The sequence below is a fragment of the Telopea speciosissima genome, chromosome 7 (assembly GCF_018873765.1).
Source record: "Telopea speciosissima isolate NSW1024214 ecotype Mountain lineage chromosome 7, Tspe_v1, whole genome shotgun sequence".
NCBI classification, from domain to species: Eukaryota; Viridiplantae; Streptophyta; class Magnoliopsida; order Proteales; family Proteaceae; genus Telopea; species Telopea speciosissima.
This window is the reverse complement of record NC_057922.1, coordinates 60,820,324-60,827,242: the sequence shown is the minus strand read 5'-3', so window position 1 is coordinate 60,827,242 and position 6,919 is coordinate 60,820,324. Positions and strand designations below refer to the sequence as shown.

The window sequence follows — 6,919 nt, the reverse complement described above, 5'->3', positions numbered from 1 at the left end:
TACACATTTCTTCCAAAGCGTCTTTTGGGAAACTCTACATTGCTTAACGTTATGTGTGTAGCAAATTCTTGTACCCACTCTTACATTTTTTGTGGTGATCTAAATGAGATTTTTTTTATGAGGTATGTGATGGTAGCTGAGGGTTGTCCATCACTAATCTTGTTTGGGGGTGTGGTACGACCCGACCAGACTAAAAGAAGTATTTATATGTTTTTATTGTCTTGTTGTGTAAGTAAGTAAAACAAGTGAGATTAGGGGATTTTTGAGTTAAGGTTTTTTTTTTTTTTTTTGGAGAGTTCTTGTTGTGACTTTTGGTGTTTGTGAGAGATCTCTAGGGGATTTTCGAGTTAAGGTTTTTGTTTTTTTTTGGGAGAGTTCTTATCGTGACTTTTGGTGTTCGTGAGAGATCTCTAGTATATTTTTCTTCCATTTCATAGTGAATCATCTTCAGCTTCGCCCCTGGATGTAGCACATCACATTGGTGTGAACCACGTTACATCTCTGTATCATCTTTTTTCCTTTTTTTTTTTTGTTTTTGTTTTTTGTTTTCTTCATGTTTCTTGGTGTTTACATTAACACTTAATGACTTCAACTACCAACGACTTCCACTTGCTTAGAATACCGGACCTTGTTGAAGCTAGACTTCACTCTTCCACTTACTTGGAAGACTCAACTTCTTTTGAAAGTGTCAACTACTTGAAGACTTTTCACCTTCCATTTAAAGGGGCAACCCAACTAGGCCATTGAACCAATGCATCAATTGGTCTACATAAAAGCCATCAAACCCAACAAGAAGAACCACGAAATTAAACTTTTGGGGAGCACAAATGATTTATGTAGATCTATACAAAATGTGTTTTCTAGGTTCAAAAACCCATCTTCAATGCAAGAATCGATGATCTATGTACATCTACATAATGTGTTTTTTAAACTCGAAAAACCATCTTCAACGGGATAAATGTGCTGCATACCTGGTGTACACGTTCCCTCCCTGATATGTTTCACACATTTATTCTCCAATAGTCGGTAAGGTGATTATGCGGGTGGAGAGGGCAAGTGGTAGATCCAACATTCTAGCATGATCAATCAAAGGCAAAAAATAAAAAGGGAAATTTTCTATCACTCCCCTATAATTATCCTACATTTGCTCAAACTTTCACATCTGATTCTCCCCAAAAAGTAAACTCCTACCTCTCCTTCTCCTTCTCCTTAATGGTGGGTGGTGGTGGTGGTGTAAAAGAAGATAATGATTTGGGGAAGATGAGGGCATTTTGGTATTTTCAAATTTTAGCAAATAAGTCAGGGCAATTAGGTCTTTCCAAATTTTAGGGAAGATAGTGTAAAATCTACATAGGGGTTTTCACATAATCCCTAGTGGTGTCCCATATAAGAACTAGAATACGAATCAATCGATCAACAGTGAATGGAAGCGTACCTTGTACCGTGGTATATTGGAGACGACTCGTGCTGTTCCAAATGGATTTCTACTCCCTAATCCTGGATCTTCCACAGCACTTCAAGCCTCTTTGTTTGCTCTCTCACTTTAGTGGTAAGTAGAGAAGAACGAATGAATGTTGTGGGAACCCATAATTAAGTATATATAATAATACTGTCCTGACCCTAAACCTTGAACCACCATGGGTTGGGCCAGCATATCCCTAAACTTGAGAGTGAATCGAACCGGTCTGTGTAACTTAATTCCCACCAACTGATCAACCCAAATAGTTAATCTAGCCCAAATCTTACAGATAGAAGAAAGGGTATGTTTGATCATTTTTTAGCATTTAACATTTAGTGTGGACTTAAATGGCATTAGGGGGTAAAGCAGGGGTGGTACGTGGAATATTGAGGGGTGATACGTGGACTTATGAGAAGCTTTGGGTGGGTACGAGGAATATTAGGTGCATTACAGGGGGTACGTGTACATTACCCTTTTTTTTATTCAACTCCTAACTACCATTGCTATTTATTTTCCTTTAATTAGTAGAAGTGGGATCTTCTATATTCTTTCTTCTTCTTTCTCCTCATAATGTAGGAATGAGGGAACCATCCCCCGCCATCGCATCTCGTTGTGCAGAGAAAGTAATAGTAGTAGTGGGTCTCACCTCTATTAATTAAACGAAAATAATGATAATGATAGTTAGAAGTTAAAAAGGGCAGATGTAGTGTATTAGGCTCCCACCACTGTGGGGTTTGGGGAGAGTCATAATGTACGTAGCCTTACCTCAGCTTTTACAAAGAGATTGTTTCCAAACTCGAACCCGTGATCTTTGTACCAAGGCCTACTATAGTTAGAAGTTAAATAAAAAGAAAAAAAAACAAAGAGACAAAAGGATGGGTTATTTTACGTAATCGGGAAGGCTGGTTGGGGAGAAGGAGAAGTAAGAATTTAAATAAATGTAGGGTTAGTATAGGGGCAGGGGAGTGATAAAAATTTTGGAAAACAAAGAAGAAAACACCACAGGCATGAGCAAGTGCAAGTGTGCTACCATGAACTGATGAACGTACCCTGGAGGCCTGGTGCTGCAGCTGGTACAAAGCATAAGTCATGGACTCATGGTGGGGTTGTGAGTTGTGACCAGTGAGGGGGGCTTGTTGGTTCATGATCATTACTAGTACCATGGCCAATTGGCCATGCTTCCCTGCAGAGGCTTCAAAGTATCAAACAACATGGAGATATGTAATAGTACTGTAGTAGATGAATAGGGTATGATGGATCTAGGTAGGCCTTCCTTGCTTCCCATTTGCCATTCGAGGGAAAGGCAACTAGGCAAAAGGCAACCCACTTCCACCGTACATACCCTACAAAACCCACAATAAGTTCGGCGAGCTGAGCTGAGCTGAGCCTGAGTCTGAGCATTTCTGATTTATGATTGCCCCAAATTGATCGCCCAAAGATTTCCTCAGCCCTCCCCCAGATTTCCTCTCAGCCCTTCTATCGCTTTGCTTACATCATCTCTCTCTTGCTATTGTTCATGCTCAGAACCCAAAAATACTTCCAGCTGACCACACACTCTGCTGCAGAAGCAGTACTATTTCTGCCACCTCTTACTTTCTCTCTCTCTCTACATCCTGTAGCTAAGTAAAATCTCTCTTTTTTATGTGTGCTTTTTTTCCATTCTTTCGCACCTCATTAGCTATTTGTCTGAAAGGGCTAAAAAAGTATTCCAATATTGAAAAATGGGTGCTGCTAATACCTGCAAAAAAAAACAGAAGTTTGAACAGAGATTCCAGATATTTTGTTTGTGATGATTGCAGAAAAGCAGATGAGGAGAGGGGTGGAAGACAAAGAAGATCAGAAAGAGAGGAGAGAGAGAGAGAGAGAGAGAGATGGGCCCTCAAAAGCCTGCAACAGAAATGAGTGGCACTGCACCAGGAGTAATGCTCTCTATCTCCTTGTTTTTATTCTTGTGTGGCTTGGGCTCCTCTTCCTTCGGTCTTAATTAATGAGTCCATCATTTCTGTAATATCTCTCTCTCTATCTCCTCTTTCGATTGTGGAAGGCTTCTCTTTGGCTTTTTTGACCATTGCTCTTCTTTTCCCGTCCTTTCCATTTTTAATTTGTAAATTATTCCCCTTTGTTGTTCGTCTTTTGATTTGAAAGGCCCATTTTATTTTGTTTTTAAGCTTTATCCATGAAAAAGTTTTGTTGGTTCTGTTTGTAAAGGGTGGGAAAGCTGCTATTCATGTTCCTTGGTGGGTCTTAATCTCTCTTAGATTTTGGTATATATATATATATATATATATATAGAGAGAGAGAGAGAGAGAGAGAGAGAGAGAGAGAGAGAGAGCTTTTAATTTTAGTAGTATCTTTTGCTTTGGTTTTGTGGTTTAAGAGGGGTATAATGAATGAATCCTGTGGCCTTTGAAGCCAAACTCTTTTTGTTTTTTTTTTGGGTTTTGGGAGAAAAACCCAATTTTGTGATGAATCAAAACGAAGCTAAAGATGGTAAAGAGACACACATCTTTTTGGCTCTTGATTTGACTGTTTGGAGGAAAAGGAACCGATTATTCCTAGTGGACTTTGTCCTGTGTGTTCATGCTTTTGAGTTCCCTTTGGGAACCTACTTTTAACGTCAATCAAATGTATGTTCTTTTCAAGTAACTTTGAGTTTTGGTCATGAGATAAAGCATGAAAGCTAGGAAGTAATGAATTCCTATTCTTTGGTCAGGTTATATGGAGGAAATTACATATTAGCTGGTTCATTCCATGGTCGATGGTAGCTCTCCTGCAAACGGGTGGGAGGTTCTTTATTGCTCAATCCCTTCCTCTAGCCTTTGTTGTTACTTTAAACCATTTGTATTAGTGTCTTTATCTGAAACTATCTGTTGATGTTCACAATTTCTGTCTTTTTATCTGATAACTGTTTGTTGAAGTTCTTCACTGGAGGTTATGGCATTAGGAATTATTTTGCCTGGAAACTATCTTCACAGGCATGCATTTCGGTGTTTTTTATGGTTTAAAATGGATATATGTTCACTGTTATGTCCTTCAACAATCTAACTGTAAAGATCAAATATTCTGCATTTTAGAGGTTGAGAGTTCAGTTTGATCCCATACTAGTGTTCATCCTCTTCTCTTTATTCAACAATCTAACTGCAAAGATTAGATATTTTGCATTTTAGAGGTTGGGAGTTCAGTTTGATACAATACTAGTGACCCCTTCTTCTGAGGTAGTCTTGGGACTCTCTAGATTTTCAATGTTCAGAAGTTGTCATTCAAATAAATATATTGTTTGATGTTCTTTATTTATTGATAAACTGATTTTTTTCCCTTTCCTTTCCTGTTCCCATCTTCCTTGTAAAATCGGGGACTATCAATTCAACCATTTAACTTGGTGCCTTGCTTCTCTGTCCTGCAAAACCTCCTTGTAGCTAAGCTTATAATATCTATTGTTACTATTATTACATTATTAGAACCTTGTGTCAATTGATGCATGTGCTTTGTTAGTGGTCATTGCTTCTTGTTGATTTTCAAAGATCTATATTTTCATGTATTACTTCTTGCCAATATTCATTGTCCTTATGCCTATCTGTGTGGTGGTTTGCTGTACTGATATTTTTATTTTGCATTTTGTTTGGGAAAAGAACTGTTTCCCTCTCAAATTGCACTAGATGTTATGTTCCTCTTTTATTTATTTATTTATTTATTATTATGTGGTTTGAGCCACATTAATCAGTTGCTGCCTCAAATGCATTGAACTTACAGGCTAGTGAAAATTCATCCCTAGCTATATGTAACCTTCTGAGTAAGAAACCCACCTGTATACGAGGCAGTAGGTGTGGCAAAATTGGACCCTATCTGTAAGATTGCAACTTCATAATCTTGTTCTGTACTTCTGTGACAGTTAGGCATGTAATACTTTTCCATTCTTTTCCTTTGTTGGCTAATACCTGCATAAAAAAGAGCACCCAGTGCACAAGGCTCCCGCTACTGCAGGGTCTGAGAGGGGCAAATGTGCACAGCCTTATCCCCTGCTTCGCAGGAGAGGTAGTTTCCAAGTTTGAACCCGCAACCAACAGGTTGCATTAGAACAACTTAACTGTTGAACCCACTATGTGAACAACCCATATTAAAGGTCTTCATTTTTGTATAGATATACATACAAATACAGCCATGCAAAAGGGGGGGGGTGTCCTTTAATAGTAAAAACCTGCCTTTTCCAAACCTCTGGTCCAGACCCATAAGTTTTTGGCTGATCCCAATTTCAAACTGTGCGAGTCTGGGTGGTTGGACAGGCAGGATTAAATTTTGCCGTTTCTACTGGGCTGTTCTACTTTGCATTTAAAATCAGTCCAACCACAAGGCTACTTCTATCTCTTTTTTTTTTTTGGATAGGTAGGCCCCTAGGAGAGTTGAACTCCTGACCTCTTATTTGTAAGGTGTTGGTCCTTGCCAACTGAGCTACTTCCTTGGAGTAACACCCATATCAGGGCCTGGGGCAATCTTGTTTCTTGCATCATTGGAAGAGAGTGGTGTCTGTAGCATTGTTTCTTACCAAAAAAGGCTATTGAAGTCAAAGGGGAGTTTTTAGGTGATAATTAGAAGTTATATGCTTTAAAGGATGGCATGATCTTTTGATATTAAATGTATGATGGTTGGATAATAAGAGTCAATAAATTTAAGGACCCTCCAAATAACTAATATTCAACGCCCTCATGAGGTGAGGTGACGGTGCAATGAGGATGCCTCAAAAAGAAAATGGAAAACTTGTATGCTTGAATATTCTTTGCAACTTCATTCAGATTATATATGGAGTCATTGGGATGAGTTTACATGTTAATGAGTACCAAGGCAGGGATAAGATTCATCTTTGTGTATGTCTGATTGTTAGCTCAATGATGAGGGAACATAACTTTTTAGTGCAAAAAGTTGCATTTGAAATCCTAAGCTCTTATGCTGGGTGCTGACCCTAGATGTGCATTGTTGTTTATTTCACGTTTTTCAGTAAATTCTTTCTTCACCTTTGTTATTATTCAGTTAGTGTCTTTAGTTGCCATATGTTTTAGTTCCTGTTTTCTAAAGCAGTGTCCTCAGTAGCCCATCTAGTCAACTTCTTACTGTCTGAAGATCATTCCCATTCATTTGTATTTTCTATACAGTATGTGCATTGCCTCATAGTTACTTATGGATGGTATTCCAGGCCTATATTTCCTGAAGAATAACAGGTGAAGAGAATGACAAAAGACCAATTTGAGCACAGAAGCCCTATTCCAGAGAGGTGACAAGTGAATTACAATCTTCTAATCTCTGCTATTTATCAGGGAGATCCACTGGGAATGGTTATGAACACTGTTTAGAAATTTAGTTTGGAGGCTGCTTTAATGTTACAGTTTCCTGGGTGTAATTGTAACTTCTATTTCTGAATTGCAAGTTTGCAAGTATCACATGATATTAACTGCGAACTTCTGTCTAGGG

The 6,919-nt window shown here is 38.5% G+C and overlaps 1 long non-coding RNA gene across 3 annotated transcripts; it reads left to right on the top strand.

Annotated features, from left to right (window-relative positions):
- The first annotated feature begins 2,786 nt into the window (after positions 1 to 2,786).
- On the top strand, positions 2,787 to 6,874 carry LOC122666563. Of its 3 annotated transcripts, none has more exons than XR_006333678.1 (3): positions 2,787 to 3,378; positions 4,173 to 4,246; positions 6,645 to 6,868. It is a non-coding gene; the product is annotated as an uncharacterized LOC122666563 (long non-coding RNA). The 3 variants fall into 3 exon arrangements; XR_006333679.1 differs by lacking the exon at positions 2,787 to 3,378 and adding an exon at positions 3,781 to 3,949 and having other exon boundaries at positions 6,766 to 6,874; XR_006333677.1 differs by lacking the exon at positions 2,787 to 3,378 and adding an exon at positions 3,781 to 3,949.
- The last annotated feature ends 45 nt before the right edge of the window (positions 6,875 to 6,919 follow it).